At 42.0% G+C, this 19,933-nt stretch overlaps 1 pseudogene across 1 annotated transcript; it reads right to left on the bottom strand.

Annotated features, from left to right (window-relative positions):
- Positions 1–18,471: 18,471 nt before the first annotated feature.
- On the bottom strand, positions 18,472–19,148 carry LOC310825782 (cytochrome c, testis-specific pseudogene; annotated as a pseudogene). Its single transcript has one exon. The product of its transcript is annotated as a cytochrome c, testis-specific pseudogene (transcript).
- Between the last annotated feature and the right edge of the window lie 785 nt (positions 19,149–19,933).

Below are 19,933 nucleotides of genomic sequence, written 5' to 3'. Positions count from 1 at the left end.
CTATTTGTTTAAGGTCAGCTGGAATATCCTGAACAAAGGAGGGCGGTCTCCCATACAGGAGCTCAAAAGGTGACAACTTAAGTCTTTTTGTGGGTGCACACCGAACACGAAACAGTGTTATGGGTAACACATCTACCCATCCCAATCCCGTTTCCTGGGTTAATTTTGCCAATTGGGTTTTCAGAGTCCGATTCATTCTTTCAGTTTTCCCTGAACTCTGAGGCCTATATGCTGCATGCAGTCTCCATTTTACTTGTAGGACTCGACATACATCTTGTACTACTTGATCAATGAACGCTGGCCCATTATCACTTCCAATGCATCTAGGTAATCCAAACCTTGGGATCAATTCAGTGAGGAGTCTCTTAGTTACCTCTCGTGCCTTTTCAGTTTGGGTGGGAAAAGCTTCAACCCATCCGGTAAAAGTATCTACAAACACAAGGAGATACTTGAATCCCTTAGAAGGGACCAGCTCTGTGAAGTCCACAATTAGACTTTCCATGGGGACATATCCCACATGTTGAATTCCAGGAGGTTGTACCGGTCCCTGCCTGGGATTGTTTTTAGCACAAAGAACACATTTCTGTGAAATGCAAGTTGCTAATTGTGATAGATTAATAATATACAACTTCCGACTGAGACTCTCTCTGGTTGCAGTACCGCCAAGGTGAGTAGATTCATGATAATTTCTTACAATTGTGCCTGCTAGATGATGAGGTACATAAATCCTATTGTCCGGCAGGATCATCCAACCGTCCTTCATAACCGCTCCTTCCTGTTCAGCCCACTTCCTCTCTTCTGGGGTATAGTGAGGTTTAACTTCTTCTGGAACTACCTCTGGTATGAGGGCTGCTATAAATCCTCCCACAGGCTTTTGGGCTGCCTCTCGGGCTGCTTTGTCAGCAGCATGATTTCCTCTGGTTATTGGATCCCTTCCTCGTCCATGACCTTTGCAGTGCATTACAGCAATCTGTTCTGGAGCCCATACTGCTTCTAACAGGATTTCTACTTCAGGTCCATATTTCAAGGCCTTCCCGTGGGCTCCTATTAGACCTCTTTCTTTCCATAGAGCTCCATGTGCATGCAGGGTTAAGAAGGCATATTTAGAATCAGTATAGATGTTTGCCTTACATCCAGCTGCCAATTGCAGAGCTCTAGTTAAGCCTATAAGTTCAGCTTTTTGTGCTGATGTGCCAGCAGGCAAAGCTTCAGCTTCCACAACTTCCTCATTGGTGACCACAGCATATCCTGCTCGTCTGGCACCTTCATGAAGGTAACTGCTACCATCCGTATAATATACAACATCTGGATTTTTCAATGGTTCATCTTTCAGATCAGGTCTACTGGAATAAACTTCATCCATTACTTGGAGACAATCATGTGATTCCTCATCATCTACCTCTGGTAGGGGCAGCAAAGTCGCTGGATTGAGCATATTCACTACTCGTAGATGAATCCTGGGATTTTCACACAATAGGCCTTGGTATCTAGCCATCCTTGGGTTCGTTAGCCAATAACTACCCTTATATTCCATGAGTGTCAGAACAGCATGAGGTACATTCACATACATCGTCTGGCCGAAGGTAAATTTATCAGCTTCTTTGACAAGGCTTGCAGTGGCCGCTACTGCCCTTAGGCATGGAGGCCATCCTTTTGCTACTGAGTCCAATTGTTTAGACAAATAAGCTACTGGGCGGTTCCAACTTCCTAATCTCTGGGTCAGGACTGCAGCTGCAATCCCATTCTGTTCATGTACATACAGCTGAAAGGGTTTTTCCGAATTAGGCAATCCAAGGGCTGGGGCCTCCATAAGTCGTTGTTTGATAACTAAAAAGGCTTGTTTCTGCTCAGGTCCCCATACGAATGGGTCCTTTTCTGCACCTCGAGTGCTTTCATGTAAGGGCTTGGCCAGACTGCTGAAATCAGGTATCCATAGTCTACAAAACCCTGCTGTTCCCAGGAATCCTCTAAGTTGTTTTCTTGTGGTAGGTTCCTTGATAAGGCAAATAGCTTCTTTCCTCTCTGGTCTCAATGCTCGTTGTTGGTGTGAGATGTCAAAGCCCAAATATTTGACCTTTTCTAAACATAACTGTGCCTTTTTCTGGGAAACTCGGTAGCCAGCTTCCCAGAGCAAGTGGAGCAGTTCCTCTGTCCCTTCTTTACAGGTATTAAAATCCTTTGCCGCTAGTATAAGGTCATCTACATATTGCAGAACCACCTTTTCTCCCGGTATTGAGGGGTAACTTGTTAGATCCCTCGCCAAGGCAGTGCCAAATAAAGTTGGGGAATTTTTAAATCCCTGGGGCAATCTTGTCCAGGTTAGCTGGCCTTTTGTTCCTGTCAAAGGGTCTTCCCACTGGAAGGCAAATATAGGTTGGCTCTGTGGTGCCAGCCGGCAACAGAAGAATGCATCTTTCAAGTCCAATACAGTAAAAAATGTTGCTTCTGGTGGGATCAAACTCAACAAGGTATATGGGTTTGGTACATTTGGGTGCAAGGTCTCGATAGCCTGGTTTACGAGCCTCAAGTCCTGCACTGGCCTGTATTCATCTGTCCCAGGTTTTCGAACAGGCAAAAGGGGTGTGTTCCATTCTGATTGGCAAGGCTTAAGCAGACCATATTTTAATAGGCGGTCCAAATGTTTCTGGATGCCCTCTGCTGCTCGCCGGGGTAAGGGATATTGCTTTACAGATACGGGGGTAGCCATAGGTTTTAGGGTTACTACAATTGGAGCTATATTCTTAGCCATTCCTGGTGGGCTATTTTCGGCCCATACTCCTGGTGGCACTTGTAGAGTTCGGAGGAGCTTGTTTAATTCTGTATCCAATGTGGGTTGGACTTGCAGGGCTGACATTAGGCGCCATGATTGTTCCTTAGGTACTGAGAGGGTAATTATTCCTGCTGCTTTTGATGGCAGTTTCATTTCTGGACCTCGAGGAGTGAAGGTGATTTGGGCCTGCAATTTGGACAGCATATCTCTGCCTAAGAGAGGTATTGGACACTCAGGTATATACAAAAACTGATGGGTTAAACGATGTCCCCCAATCTGGCATTCCAAAGGTTGGAGGAAAGACCTCTTAGCTGACTGTCCAGTGGCACTTTTAATGACTACACTTTTGGATGCCTTTTTCTGCAATAGTTCTGGGAGTACTGAGTATTCAGCCCCAGTATCAATCATAAAGTCTATTAAATGGCTCCCTAATTGAATCGTGACCGTGGGCTCCTGGAAGCCTAACTTTATGGAGTCCGGTCGTTCCTAGTCTTGAGTAAAATCCTCTTCTGCCAGTCCAATGAAATTGTCTCTATTCTGTCCTTGTCCTGGTCTCTGATATCTTCCATTTCGGATCATTCCCCGTCCCCGTCCCTGGTTTCTTGGGCCGGAGCCTGGGCCTGGGCCTGGGCCTGGGCGTACTTCTTCCAACCTCAGGGGTTCAGGACACTCCCGCTTCCAATGACCCTCCTTCTTGCAATTTGCACATTGATTCCTTCCCAGTGGTGGATTCCTTCCTCGCCCTCTCCCTCCATCTAAGGGGCGGTGGTCTTGCTTCACTGCTGTGGCTAGCATTACCATCTTTTCCTTCTGCCACTTCTTCTTCTCTTGCTTCTCAGCCTCATCCCTATTCCGATAAACTCGGCGTGCAATGGCCATAATTTGGCTCATCAGCATCCCTTCCCATCCTTCTGATTTCTGAATTTTCTTACGAATATCAGAAGCGCACTGGGCCACAAATGTAGCAGTAATCATTCTGCTGTTTTCAGGGGCTTCAGGGTCAAAAGGAGTCCATATACGATAGGCTTCTTGCAGCCTCTCTAAAAAGTCTCCTGGACTCTCTTTTGGTTTCTGTTCTACTTCTGAGACTTTAGACATATTAGTGGGCTTCTGGCATGCCCTGTGGATACCTTGCACAAGTGTCTGGCGGTAGGTGGTAAGTCTGGCCAGGTGAATTCCATTGTTTGGATCCCAATTAGGATCTTCCAAGGGAAAGTTATCTTGGAGATGACGGTCAATATTAAAAATATTTCCCACTCTGGCCTGCTCACGCAAATATATCTGTGCCTTTTCAATTATGTCTCTCCTTTCCTCAGTGGTGAAAAGAGTATTTAGGAGCTGGCGACAATCTGTCCAAGTAGGGCTATGAGTATTTACTATTGAAGTCACCAAGTCCATCATAGCCTGAGGTTTTTCTGCAAAAGATGGGGTGTGTGTTTTCCAATTCATCAAATCTGTAGTTGTGAATGGAATATATTGCAGGGTCGAAGTTCGAGGTGGCCGTGGTCCGGGTTGCCCGTTAACCAGCGCAGGCTCCTCAAGTGCATCAAATACTCTTCTAAGAGGGGCTACTACGTGATCTTTCTCTTCGCTTTGCTCTAGGGGCCTCAAATCATAGGGGATGGTATTTGTCCCAAGGCGTTCTTTTAGCAGCTTTATACGCCTGGCTGTATTGCTTGCTGACCGATCAAGGTCTCCCTGTAACTTCTGTAATAATTCTCTAGGACTTGGATGTACAGGGGTTTGGGGTGGGCAATCAGTTGTTCCACTAAAGGAGACTGTAGATGCAGGTCTATTAGGAGTCACAGGTGGAATAACCACTTCTGCTTGGGCTTTATTATAGGACTCCAATGCCTCCTGAAGATATTTATCATAATCTATCAAGGAATCAAGCTCTGTGACTCCACTCCCATTATTCATTCCACTTTCTTGCCTTGGGGTTACAACTGGCGGAGTGTTTGAATTAAGCTCCCTTCGATGTGGAGCATAGGGTGGAGGTGGAAGCACCTCTTCCTCTGGTCCCTCAAAAATGGGTTTGAGTTTATTTGGCAAGATTCCTTTCCTAGCTTCAGCTTTTACAGCCAATAATTTGCATCGTTTGACTTTGCATTCCCTTATCCATGGAGGATTTTTATTTAATGTGCTCAGCCAGGAATCTATATATGGAAATTGTTCTGGGCACCCTCCAGTTTCTTTGGCGATATTAGACCAAAGTTTGCTTACTAAATTTATATCAAAAGTTCCCTGAGATGGCCATTCAGTATTTTGTTTCGGCCATTCTAGTTCACATAACGTTCTCAAGCGCTCTGGCGTCATTTTGACTCCATATGCCCCTGAGAAGGCTTTCTTAAAATTATTTAACATACACTCAAGAGGTGTATTTTCCCCCTTTGAACCCCCAACTCCCATTGTATGGCCCTGTGAAGTATCCACTCAGTCACTCACACACACGCTTTGTCAATTTTCCCTTTTCCTCCACCAGACCAACATCTGATGTACCCAACCACCTAGCGTACTCAGTTTCCCCTTACTGAGACGCAGAAGTTTGATCAAGACTTCTCTTCCTCCCAATTAATTGGAGGGCCAAAAATCCCTTTGTGCACTTACCCTTGGTTGGTTCCCTGTTTCCCCCGGTCCGTCGCCGCCAGTGAGCAGGGTATCAGACAGACGAGTCTTCTGCGTTCCCCCTGGAAAAATTTACCAGTGCGCGCTGGGTAAGCAGTGGTCCTCTCTCTTGTACCCTGCCCAGTAGGGCGAAGGGGCTGCGTTCCAGCAGACCACTTATCCGAGTCACAGTGGCACCATAAAATGTAGCACCCTGCTTGTGGTTAACGCTTAGCTGGAATGAAATATTCAACGCAGCAATAGAGAAATTAAAATAATAATTTATTTGTCAGACAAATAAATGAGAGGCTCAGTGGTATATGGTTACCAAGCTCTGGCCTGGCCTCTTGCCATCCTGGCCAGCACTTATATTCCCTTAATCCAGCCCCCTTTGCTCCTCCTGTGGCTGCCTCTGTCCAATCAGCCTGGTTGAAATTCCTATTGGCTGTTTGGTAGAACCAATCACAAAAGATACACCCACAAAAGATACACCCACTTCCTTGCCCTTATAAGGGAGACAAAGAGCTATATATAAATGACAAATAAGTAATAATATATCTTACATGGAATCTTAATTACCAGCTCACCTCTTTGCCCTCCTTGCCCTATTGCCTTCTAAAACAAATGTTTAATCTTACATTTTTATGTTCAACAGATGTCAAGGATCTCGAGTTTCACATCAATATTGAAAGATTTCCTTCATTTGAAAGTTTCTAAACAAATGCCTGACAACCATATATATCGAGAGTGCTTGGATGGCGTCTTCTGTCTAGCAGGGGGGCTAGGCTGGTGGCTGACTTAATTTCAGGATAAATACAACTCTTACAACCATATGAAATAAGAATCTAGCATTCCTTAAATCCTTTGCATAATTACATTTAAGCCAATATATTTAAGCTAATATATTTCATTCACTTATCATAGGTAGCCTTTTAAAAGAATAAAGCCTTTGTAAAGTAAAAAGGAACTCAGTAAAAAACAGCTTTTAAAAAGAAGCCTCTTCAGTTTACACCTCCCCCCTTTCCCCCTCCTTTCCCAGCCAGCTAGATGCTTCTCCCATTAGCTCTTCCCAACATTTAACCTTTTTAACTCTCTCAGTTTAAGAAAGAAACAGCTTTAGAAAATTTCCCAAAAATGCTCTTTTTTCTTCTAGCCAAGCCAGTTGCCTTTTTCACTGCTCTTGGCCTTTCAACCTTGGAAAGAAGATCTGGCTCATTTTACTGAGAGGCACATTGGTATTATTTTACTATTTACCCTTGCCTTTAATTGTGTTTTCTCAGTCTGCAAGGGCAGCATATGTAATTCTCCCTTTTTATGACTTTGAGAATTGTTTTTCTACTATAAATCAATGGGGCCCCCTTGTCTTAGGAGAAAAACCTCTTGCCAAGGTTCTTTCTGCCTGGCATGAAACATTTGAAAATCTTTTTAAGCTCATTTTTAAATACAAGCCTTGATAAAATATAGAAGCTCTGATAAAAAATGCAGGCTTATGACTAGATGCCTCAGTCTGATATGTTCACCCACAACTTAACAGATATGGTATACGAAGAGATAAAGAAACTGTTTAAACAAAACTTTGTTAAGAGAACAGAAGCTTTTTTTACTGGGGATATTAGATATGGATGTAGCCAGAGAAAATAAGAAAATATTTATTTATACTACAGTAGCTGTGGGAACCCTAATTGGAGGTCTCCTCCGCCCCCGCCCCCCGGTGCAAATTAAAGCAGCGGGGAGAACAGGTGGGGGCACTAGAAGGAAAGGAAACTATGCACAGATGAGGGGCACCCACTTTCTTCCCTTTCACGTGGCGGCTTGGATCCAAGCCACTGTATCTCTTATATCTATGAATGCAGCACAAATAACACTATATCTTCATACATTTGGGATTTGGAGGGGTAGGGGAAAATGTTCAGTGACAGAATATCCAAGTTTCTGGAAAAGCTAAAAAGCACAGCAGTGTTCGTTTTAGAAATTAAACTGTTCACTGCAACAGAAGGTTTATCATGACTGTTTATGGAGTAGGCCAAGACGACAATAATGTAGAAGTTACAGAGTTTTAGTAAGGTCAGTAATCAAAAAGTAATTATTCTATGTAGTGTTGTGTTAACACAGGCCATGGAGAGAGCCCATTTTTTATTAGCTACCGATAATTTTAGCCTCAAGATCCAAAGTATTCTATATAAGTGGCAGACTAATAGCAAGACTTGACTAAGTAAGCTCATTGCGACCTGCTAATAAACAATGCATGCTGGCAGAATTCCAAAAAGGCTTTTATTTGCTAATCATAAACCACTGTCTTACAATTTCAGCTGCTTGCAGAATATATATATATATACTGTATATATGTGTGTAGTGTGATTCATTGAACAAGCTGGTTGCAATAATACTGGGGCAAAGTTCATGTTGCCCTTCAAGGAAAGCTGAATGCTCCCACTTTATATTGATTGTGGTTTGATCCTGAAAGCACTTACACTCCCAGGCTTCAAATTGAAATAGGGCAGGACTTGTGCTGCCAGAGGGCTTTTTTATATATATTATGAACATTTTTGCTAGTGCAAGAGGCAAATCACTTCTATATATCAAATCACAACCTATATATTTTTAGTTTAGGATCCAGTTATTTGAATAATTGAAGACTAGTACTTGATTTTGATCTTCAGACATTATACTTGTCAAAATGCAGAAGACATCGTTATTTTAAGAAGCAGTTCTGAGGATTGCCCTTCCTTGCTTTTTCTTTTCTCTTTTTGGAACAGATTTCTGGTACAATGTGTCACTGGGCCACTTTTCAAGTCAACTTCTTTCCTTCCCACTTTTTGTCACAGAAACATAAATTTGTCCAGGTGTTCTGTGTTTGAGACTAAAACCTGACCTCCATCTCAAAGCTGCTCCTTTTCAGTCTTAGCTTGCTGAAATGTCAGTGTTATTATTCTTGCACCTCAGTTGTTGAATTGTTAAAGAAGGGGTTTGGATAGTTCTCCCACCTACCATGAGCTTTCTGTTTCTTAGAACAGAACCCACTCTGGCGGTCTGCGGCACCATTCACATAACAAGAAATACCATATAGAGAGCTCAATATTTTCAAAAGTAGGGGGTCCGTGTTTTGGATTTTGACAAAACATGGGGAACCACTGGTCGACGGTTTGGAGGGCTGGAGAATGTGATCTCGGAATGAGACGGCCATATTTTGGACAGGTTATTTTAGATGGTTACACAATATTTCTTGTTCTCTTCCTGGCATGAGCGTAGCCAAGGGGGTCAAGGAGGGGCAACCGCCCCCTTAAATCAATAAAAATCTATAATAATACATAGCGAACTGAGGTTCTGCCTCCCCAAAACAAAAGGCCTGTCCCCCTAACAAAATTCCCAGCTATTCCCATGCTTCCTGGTCATACTGTATGACCAGCTGGACTTGCTCACTTTCTTGGTTTTGACAAACCTGACAAGTTGTTTCAAGAAAAAAGGTTATTGTGAAAGTACTATACATACCATAAAGATGTGTCGGGTGTGTGTGTGTGTGTGTGTGTTGGTATTGTTTTGGTTTTGGTTTATTATGTATTCTGTGTTACCATTTTGTGTTTTTATGTTGTGAACCATCCTGTTATCTTTGGCTGAAGAGCAGTATACAAATTTAAGAAGTACAGTGGTACCTCGGCTTACATACGCTTCAGGTTACAGACTCCACTAACCCAGAAATAGTGCTTCGGGTTAAGAACTTTGCTTCAGGATCAGAACAGAAATCGTGCTCCGGCGGCGCGGTGGCAGCAGGAGGCCCCATTAGCCAAAGTGGTGCTTCAGGTTAAGAACAGTTTCAGGTTAAGTACGGACCTCCAGAACGAATTAAGTACTTAACCCAAGGTACCACCGTAATAATAATAAAGATTTCCTTAAATTTGAGACCTCCCCTTCCTAACTGCTAATGGAGAGTTCCAATGATGTGAAATATATGGCACGTGCTCATTCACTGCACTTGAGATGTTTCCATCTGACTTAGCCCAAGATTTTTAAACATTCTTATAAATCAAAGCCAAAGAAGGAGCAGTTGATTTGATTTGTATTTTAATATTACGAAATAGCTGCCGTTTGAAAAACATTCTGCAACAATGTGCCTGAGATTAATTTGCAAAAAGTACACATTTTTGAATATCTAAAAATAGTGTTGCCAAGCAACAAGGCAGAAATATGAAAGTATCTCACTCAGAGGAAGTAAACCACTTGTACCTTCTAAAAGCATATGCAAATGAATTCTGTCCTATAAAGCTGAGAGTCATTTCTGAGGTCTTCCCCACCCCCACCCCAGCATGTAATTTTCAACTAGGATTCATGGTTTAGGCCCTTGAAAGCCTTTTCATTTGTGAAATACTTGTTATATCTGTCATGAATATGATTTGGAGATATTGGGAAAATGTTTGAAACAATGCCAATTTGCTTTTTATTATTCATTACACTACTGAGTTGGTATTAGTATTCTGCTGGGCTCCAGAGTAATATTGAACAGTAGTTTTAGAGATGTTTCCAGATTCAGTTTATTCTCTGAAGCTTATGCCTTTGTAGACACACTATCTCCGGAGGGACAGAGTGATATTGGCAGGCCAGCAGAAATGGTAATTGTGTCGAAGAAACACAGCAAATGATGAGGTGCTCTGGTGGGAAGCTAAAAGAAAGTGCAAGGTTTAATTACAGTCTGCCGATCCACAAACTGTGAAGAAGGAGAAGCCTGTACTATGTATTTGGCATTGATTTGTGAGTCATTATTAACTTTCCAGCAGCCTCTTCAGCATTACAGTAGATAAAGCTTTGCGTAAAAAAAGTGGTGCCTTTTCTTTCTTTGTACTGTTAAATGCCCCCAACAAGTCAGAAGCTAATATGAGTATTTTTCGCTATTTTTCTATAACTGCACACACAATGGAGAGAAAGAGTTCCTAGTCCGTCTCAGAATGAACCCAGAAAGTTGCCAGGTTCTAACCTTACTGTGTTCTTAATAAAGGTTGAGCCATAACTTCTGACACCATGGAAATGCAACCTCCTTGGGTAGATGAGCATATGTGATCTGGTATCACATTTTTCACAGGCTACCTAATCACACAGATAGAACTTATATGCAGATACGGCTTGCATGCACAGACCCAGAGCCCATCACTGTGTGAAGATCAGTGGCAAAGTCTATTGCCCTCCCGCACCTTCTGCTCACAAGTTGATTTAAACAAGGCCCTTCAGCTAGCTATACAAACAAATCCTTGGGATTTTATAATCAACATAGCAAAACCTATCCCCGTCTTAATTTGCACAAATTTTTGTAAACCGCTGTGATATATTTCCATGATACAGTGGTACAGAAATAAATAGAGGTAAAAAAATAAATAACTTTATGTTTGCTTGCCTATTTGTGTGGATTTATTTGAAATATGGTCAGCTTACAAGCCAAAGTTCTCAAAGTAGTTGACAATTCATTAAAAGCACACTTAAGTTGTCCATTATAGGACGCGGCTTCCTCCTATAGGCCGCTGCAGCTGTCACTCATCCTTTCTGGCTCTTGACAACAGATGCAAGAGGCTTAGATGCAACAGAGGCAAAAGCATCTACCTAGTGCCCCAATATTCCAACTGTCCACAATGAATGGCGATGTAATCCTGTTTCCTGCACACAGCAAACTACATTGTTGAATTAGATGCAGTTGCTAACGCGAGATTGCTGGACTAATTGAGTCCAACTCTCTGGAAGCCCAGTCGCTTTGATAGGCCTTGTGTGACTCATGAAACAACTTTTCATATCCTCCAGGGAAAATGGGTGGATAAAGCCTGCCTTTCAATTATATGTTCTAAAAGCTGTTTGTTTTCTGTCTTTGTGTTTTTTCTCAAGACAGTCAGCCCTGGCCTAAAAACACTGGTGCTTTTATATCAAATGGCTGTTGGGTTCCTCATTTCCTTGATATCAGACCAAGGTCTACAGGTTAACTCTTCTCTCTAAGGAAAGACCTTTGGAAAGGCATCAAATGAGGCTCCATTTCCCATGGAAAACATTTTTTTCATATATAGGCAACAATATATCTGCAAAGATACACATAAAAAAATATCCCTGGGTGGCAAATTCACACAGCTGAGCTAGAAACCCACTTACTTGTTTGTATGGATGTGGCATTCTTGTGAGGACATGAAAGCATGCCTTTATAGTTGCTCTTTCTGCTGGTCGGCAGGTCTCTCTCCTCGTCTCTTCCTTGCCAGGGTTATTTCTCTAGTTTAAAGGTTCATCTGCCTTTGAGAGAACAAATACACTGCTGGAAATTAGCCAGGAGGAAACTGAACCTCAATGGAGCTCTATGTTAAAAGAGATAGACAGAGAGAGGGAGAGAAAATCTCATCCAGTGTTTCCTCCTCTATTTCTGACTTTTTGGAAGCAGAACTCAGGACCCAGGTGGCCTAATTCTTCCTTACACTGAGGCCCTTTTAAAACAGCCACAACTTTAAAGCTTCTTTACGTTTCCAGTTCAAACAGAGGTTTCAGTGTAAATCAGAAATGATGCTTGTTGTTTTATTCAGAATTTCCCCCTTCTCTTTTCTCATCTTATTATGTTCATTATTAATACCATAACTAATTGCAAACTCAGTGCTTCTTTCTATTTACTTTTTGTTAATCTGGGATATTTCTATATATGTGGTGATAAAAACAACCTATTCCCAACACAGTATTGATGGAGATCGCTCTCATAAAAGATACAGCAGCAGCAGCAGCTGAGTGATGCTAGGCTTAGAGAATGTAAAAGCCCAGACCAGTGTGTGTTGGATCCATTATAAGAATCTCACTGGTGGCACAAATGAACCATTCACCTCATTTATCCAGCACAGAGATACTACCCTACCTACAAACACATAAGCTTGGCACCCTTTTTGGGCAAAATCTTTCTTCTTCTTCTTGCAAAGAGTAATGTAATTACACAAAAACACTATAAAATAGAACTATGTAACAAGCTTTTACATGTCAATAAAACTTAACCATAAATTAAAACTAGGGATCATAACCGTGTTCTTTATTAACTGTCTGTAATTTATTCATCGTGAAGTCTAAAAATTAGCTGTTGCATTCATGCAACCTTCCATTCCCTGTCTTGGAATAATGTGCAGACCAGAATGTAATCATACTTTGAGTTTTGAACTTCTCCAGATTTGCAATGCAGTTGCTAGCACAAACAAATGTACAAAAATGTATTTAAGAATGCATAGTTTGATTTTTAAATGTACCATTTAAGACAGAATCTGTTCAGAAATGCACATTTTGTGAAAAAATACATTTGAAAGCACATAATAAATAACAATTTAATGTGAATTTTCATGCAGATTTCACTTTGAAAAATTGCAAAAATCATGTTTTTAAAAATGAAATGGGTCATATGTGCTCAGTAGTAGACCACATGCATTGAAGGCAAAAAGTCCCAGGCTCCATCACTAGCATTTCCAGAAGTGGCTTGAGAAATGTTGTGCCTGAAACTCTGGAGTCAGTGTAGACTGTGAGATGTTTATGTGCCTCTTTCTGCACCTATTTATGTAATTGCACACCTCCCTGTTAACCATGTGCCATGGACTCCTGGAAAGTAGCTGAACAGCTGACTTTACTAAGCAGGCAACAAACAGAATTGGCTCTGAGCTCTGCATACACAGAAATGGAGGGAGAGGAAACACAATGTTCCATCCACTGAATGAATCATATGAGCAAAATGCATGCAGTCCATTGCAAACCTTCCTATTTCCAAGGGACAGTCCCAGATTTACAGAAGCCATCCCATTCTCTGATTTGATCCCAGAATGTCCTGCTTTCCCTATTTTCATCAGAGAAATGTTGGAGGATATGGAGTTATGTGACTCCTGAGCCAACTACACAACTTTTAGAAGACACCTGAAGGCAGCCCTGTACAGGGAAGTTTCATAATGTTTAAAATTTTGTCATGCTTTTATATATGTTGGAAGCCACCTGGAGTGGCTGGGACAACCCAGTCAGAAGGGTGGAGCATGATGATGATGATGATGATGATGAAATAGGACATCCCTATTTTAATCAGAGAAATGTTAGAGGGTATGCCATCTCCTTTTACACACCTTATACTGAACTAGAAGGATCAATGGACTGTCTCAATAGAAGACAGCTTCCTATGATCCAGATAAATATGGAAACAAAATGGAAAATCCATTGGGTTTTATAAAATAGTAAAGGGGCCCATGACAATTAGGTCCAGTCGTGACCGACTCTGGGGTTGCGGCGCTCATCTTGCTTTATTGGCCAAGGGAGCCGGCGTACAGCTTCCAGGTCATGTGGGCAGCATGACTAAGCTGCTTCTGGCGAACCAGAGCAGCACACGGAAACGCTGTTTACCTTCCCGCCGGAGCGGTACCTATTTATCTACTTGCACTTTGACATGCTTTCAAACTGCTAGGTTGGCAGGAGCAGGGACCAAGCAATGGGAGCTCACCCAATCGCAGAGATTCGAACCACCGACCTTCTGATCAGCAAGTCCTAGGCTCTGTGGTTTAACCCACAGCGCCACCCGCATCCCTTTATGAAATAGGCTTTGGCTAAACAATGGAAACTTTGCCTGGACCTGCTTTTTCTGGTTCTAAGTATAAGAGACAAAGCACAGAGTGATCAATGATATGCTGAACTTAGAATAAAAATAAAAAATAGATCTACAATCTGGAAGAAAATTAGAGGCCTTCAAAGAAGACAGGCCCTGCTAAACTAAACAATGAATAGAAGGGGTGGGGGGAATCTCAAGCACAATATCCTAGCATTTCTCACAAGAATCTGATTATTAGTGTTAAGGACTCAACATTCGGAGTTATAATTAAACAGTAAGCCTCTTTTAGCAAAGGCTCTAAGATAAGCCCCGGCTTCAAATAAGAAAATGTGAGCCTGAGTAAACATCAATCAGTTTCTCCTTCGGTGCAGAGATCTGCGTTATTATTATTAACCCCAATGAATCTTTCCCTTTTGTCAAACATGGTCAGGTGGGAATGAAGGAGGCAAAATGTTAAAACTGGGACCTTAATTCTGCAATCACGTCTTCCTCTATCTGTGCCTTGCTTTCTTTACAAAAATCATAATGCTGCTATATTCGAAATGACAGGCGTAGCATAGGCTAAAGGTAACAGCTAACCAAAAATGAAACAAAACTATCTCTCTGATAAATCACTGTTGTTTCTAAGAGAATTTCTAATATTACTTCAGGGTGTTTAAAACTATATCTGACTTTTATTTTCAGAAAAGGCAGTTCTTCTTTTCAGGCATTCAGCTGTGCCAGTGGAATAAAACTAGGGAACTTTTTAAAGGCACAATCTTGCATATATTTAGCCATGCACGGGCACTTTATATTTAGGATGCTTGAAATTATATTGAAAGAGATCTAAATTGCAATCTATCCTGGGCTTTTGTAACATGTCATTGGACCAGTGCTATTTTTCTAGCCAGGACCCACCATTAATGCCTCCCTTGCTCTCTTATAATGGCAATGGTGCCCATCTGAGAGGTGCCATAACTGAGTTCTGGCTGAAAAAAGCCCTACCTGGGACCATTTAGTGAAGGTGGGCTATAATCAATCATTAATAAAGGAAACCATTGGGACAAATGCAGGTTGGGAACTGGCTGAAGCTTATGGCATCATCCTGACTCAACATAACCTGGCATGATCATAACAAAAAAAATTCCTTCCAGTAGCACCTTAAAGACCAACTAAGTTAGTTCTTGGTATGAGCTTTTGTGTGCATGCACACTTCTTCAGATACACTGAAACAGAACTTACCAGACCCTTCTATATAGTGAGAATGATCATGTCATCTTCAGCCTCGTTGCAGCAAATGTAACAGTCTGGCAAGTTGACAACCACTCCAGTCAACATGCCAGTTTCAGTCTCATACTCCCAGTATTTGGACTGCTAATTTGGGACTGTTTCAAACCATTCCCAATGTGGTATCATATCTGGACCACAGCTAATTAATTTGTCCATTCCTGCTATTCATGCTCTAGAACAGAGGCCACCAACCATTCTGAAACATTAGGCAAATACAGGCTTCTGAGAAAGTGCTGTAGGTGCCAGTCACAAAATGGGTATAATGTTGCCACTCCATACTCACTGTCATACATACTCGCCACAAACATGCATACATACATAATTTGTATGCCGCCTTTCCGCGGTTCAAACCATGCTCAAGGCAGTTTACAACATGAAAAACATACCTAACTCCAGCATAATGAAAGCAGTCACAAATAATCAGCAAAACATTAAAAATACAGAACCAAGACGAACAATTTCCATGTAAATCACAAGATCTAAAGCAAAGACACAAAAATCCAACAGCAACATCCCCCCCCCCCAACAACACCCCAGCCCAAGAGTCTGTTCAGCAGCCTCAGCTTTTGTAGCTGGAGTCAGTCAGGGCCCTTGTTATGTACTCAGTGGTCTGTGTTTGCCTGAGTTTGAGTCTGGACTAAGGATTCTGAGACCCTGTGTTCTGATTCGATACATGATATCCAATCACAGAACATTTCAGGATTTTGGCCTCTACCATTGGACCTTAAACTCTGGGGTATGATTCACAGCTTGAAAGTTTAGACAGCCAATCACGTTGGGAGTGGGAGTGGGAGTGGCCCAGGCCTTCAGAAATGTATATAAGCAGTTGCTTTGCCCCTGTTGTCCAGTTCTGTTAGTTTAATAAAGGTTCTTGCTGTTATCCCTCGTGGGAACCCACCTACACTTCAGCCCTGCCCTCTCAGGCCAAGTGGGAAAAGGCCTGCAAGGCGGAGGGGGGGAGTCTTCCAGGACTCACAGGCACACATTCATATTTCTTTCTCTCTCACACACTTGTATACTTCACGAATACACAGCTCCACAGCTCCCCCTCACTCACACAGAACACAACCTCCCTCACTGCCTTTCTCACATACACACCACATACTTCTCTAGGTACACACCTTGCCTTTTCTCTCATAGACACAGGTCATACATAAATATCTCCCACGCTCTTTGCCCAAGTCTATCTCTCCCTTTCTCACACAGACCACTTGGGTACACAGAGGACATATCCAAAAAGTACATCACTCTCAATCACACACTCATAGAGAGCATATTGGATAACACACACACCCCATTCAGAAAAGCTCCTTTGTGGGCTTTTCTGTGCTTTATAAACAAAAAAAAATATGAGGGCCACTAGTCAGGTTGGCGATCCTTGCTCTAGAAAGAATGAGACTCATATAGGCAGTGAGATTACCTTCCAGTACATTTTATCTTACATAATCTAATTGAAAAGAGACACAACACAAATTGGTATATTAATAAAGATGCTCCAGTACAGAAGTCATGGGAAATCCTGAGTTCAGACCTAATGGTTAAAAGTGCATCTCAGCCCAACCCCCAATCAATAATCATAGCAACAGTACAACAAGAAAACACTAAATAAAAATCAACAAAATTAATTTCCCGCTGTTTAAAATGCCTGGGCAAACAAAAATGTTCTGTTTCCTGCCATATAAAAGAATGCTTGGTTGTGATAACTTTTCCATATCTACATTTCTGTAGAACCATATGAACGCTTCGCCTAATCAACAATATGTAAATACCATAAATTACTATCAACCTTAATGTTTTCCTAACATAATTTTCCCTAGGCATAGAAGATTCACTATTGCTCACCAAATTGTAAATAAGGTTTCTAGAGCTAAGAGAGATGCTGGGCTCTGAGTTATTTATTTTAATAACTAATTCATAGCTCGGTGAGTGTACTTTACTAGTCTCACATTAACAGTTGATATGCCCCAAGTTACTTTCTTCATTTAGAAATTCCCTTAGAAAGCAGTAGCATAATATTATCGAGGGAACAATTTCTCCTGTTTCTCTGTATAAATCAGATGACACTGAATGATAGTCATTTGTAGGAGCTCCATAGATCTTCACTGTCCTTAATGGTTTTTTCATACATCCTGTCTCCTTTCGGATTCACTTTAATGGTCTATTCACAAAGTGTAAATTAGTCCTCAAAGCAACCAAAAGAGATATGTCAGGGAGGGGGAAAACTTATGCAAAATAGAAAGAGGATGGATAAATTGCTGGAGTGTAGTGTCACTCTCCCTCGTTAAATCCAAGCAGTTCCTAGGCAAATTTGAGAAATTCTCTATGTGTTATTCTTCTGGCCATCATCATCTACATGTTTTTTTGGTTACAGATAGGTAGCCGTGTTGGTCTGCCATAGTCAAAACAAAAAAAATTCCTTCCAGTAGCACCTTAAAGACCAACTAAGTTAGTTCTTGGTATGAGCTTTCGTGTGCATGCACACTTCTTCAGATACACTGAAACAGAAGTTTCCAGACCCTTCTATATAGTGAGAAGGTGGGGAGGGGTATTACTCAGAAGGGTGGTGGGAATGGGTGATTGGCAGATAGCTGTGATGAGCCTGTTGACGACTCTTAACGACTGCAATAGGTCTACAGGAAAAAGCAAGGGGTGAGAAGGTGAAAATGGCTTTGTCATGTATAATGAGATAAGAATCCAAGGTCTTTGTTCAGACCAGGTGTCTCCATGGTTTTAAGTTTGGTGATAAGTTGCAATTCAGCAGCTTCTCTTTCCAGTCTATTTCTGAAATTCCTTTGTAGTAAAACAGCTACTTTGAGATCTTGTATAGAATGTCCTGGGAGATTGAAGTGTTCTCCTACTGGTTTCTCTGTCTTGTGATTCCTGATGTCCGATTTATGTCCGTTTATTCTTTGGTGTAAGGTCTGGCCTGTTTGTCCAATATAGAGAGCTGAAGGACACTGTTGGCATTTGATGGCATACACAATGTTAGACGATGAGCAATTAAATAGTCCCGAGATGGTATGTGTGACATTGTTGGGGCCAGTAATGGTGTTGTCTGGGTGTATGTGGCAGCAAAGTTGGCATCTGGGTTTATTGCAGGCTCTGGTGCCAGTGTCCGTGTTAGGTCTGGTTGTAGTATTATTATTAAACAACTCCTAACCCACAATAATAAAAGAAGTGTGCATGCACACGAAAGCTCATACCAAGAACTAACTTAGTTGGTCTTTAAGGTGCTACTGGAAGGAATTTTTTATGTTTTTTTGGGTTTTTTAGGGGTTGTTTGTTTTTTAATTACATGATCAGGAAACACTACAATCACCCTGGCTGGACTCATTCAAGCCTGATTGTGCAATTCTATAAATTATAATACAAGAACAAGTACATATGTTGAGAACCATCCATGGTCAAGGTTCTCAGGCTGAGGAAAAGGCTTTTTGAAGTTGTTACAATGTAATGCATGTAAAAATAGAAAGTTTAAAAACCAATCTCATCAGAGAGTCATTCCCATTTGTATGGTGAAATAAATAAGGCAGCAGAAGCCATTAGTTAGAAGTGGCCTCCTTAAGGTATGCTATTAAATCTGCCCTCTCCCCCTTCTTCTTAATGCCAGCAAAGATCATCTTGGTTCCTGGAATATACTTCTTGGGGTTTTCCAAGTAAACCATCACTGTATCTTCTCCCCAGGCTATACCTTTGCTTTCGTTGGCTTCTGCGTAAGAGAAACCTTCAGCCTGACCAGTCTTCGGCCAAAAAGACCATGAAGGTTAGGGCCAGTCTTGTGCTTGCCTCCCTTCTCAACTGTGTGGCACTGTGAACACTTCTGAACAAAGATCTTCTTGCCCTTCTCAACGTCTCCCATGGTCACTGCACGCAAAGTAGAGGAAGGGATGCAAAGCCGCCTCTGCCGAAGCGCGTACTCCCGTCAAGAGTTCCGCAGACTGAGCCCCATCATCTGCATGTTGTAACTAGTAATCCACATGTTGCAATTGTTGAGAACTAGTGATGGCAGAGAAATTTAATTCAATTGACATTTAAAGGCAAATCTACATAATTTGCACTTTCTGAAATAATGCAAGAACTGAAATTTGCAAGTATAGGGAGAGTTCTTTGTGCCCCTCACAATCCCTGTTTTGGAGGATAACACACAAAGGAGAGCCCACACACCATTACAGAAGAGGCGGATTTAGGGCAGCCTAGGGGGCGCTGCAGGGCGGCGCAACTATGACATTGTGAATTGGGCAGAATGGAAGGGATGATGGGGCATCGAATTTGGGGCTCATACAGGGTGCCGCTGAAATTTGAAAGACCAAAGTCTGCCCCCGATTACAGCACCCACGTGTTCCTTGGCAGATCGCACCAAAGAGGCAGTACACAGTATTAGGAGCCATGAGAAATTACTGTGAATGAAAGTTGTAAAAGCAATTGGAAAAGGAATAGATATTTGGGGATACTGTATATACCAACCCTTGGAGGGACGCGGGTGGCACTGTGGGTTAAACCACAGAGCCTAGGACTTGCCGATCAGAAGGTCGGCGGTTCGAATCCCCGCGACAGGGTGAGCTCCCGTTGCTCAGTCCCTGCTCCTGCCAACCTAGCAGTTCGAAAACACGTCAAAGTACAAGTAGAAAAATAGGTACTGCTCTGGTGGGAAGGTAAACAGTGTTTCCGTGTGCTGCTCTGATTCGCCAGAAGTGGCTTAGTCATGCTGGCCACATGACCCAGAAGCT

This window comes from Podarcis gaigeae (genome assembly GCF_964106915.1).
Source record: "Podarcis gaigeae genome assembly, chromosome: 10".
Taxonomy (NCBI): domain Eukaryota; kingdom Metazoa; phylum Chordata; class Lepidosauria; order Squamata; family Lacertidae; genus Podarcis; species Podarcis gaigeae.
This window is presented reverse-complemented; position numbering and strand designations above follow the sequence as displayed.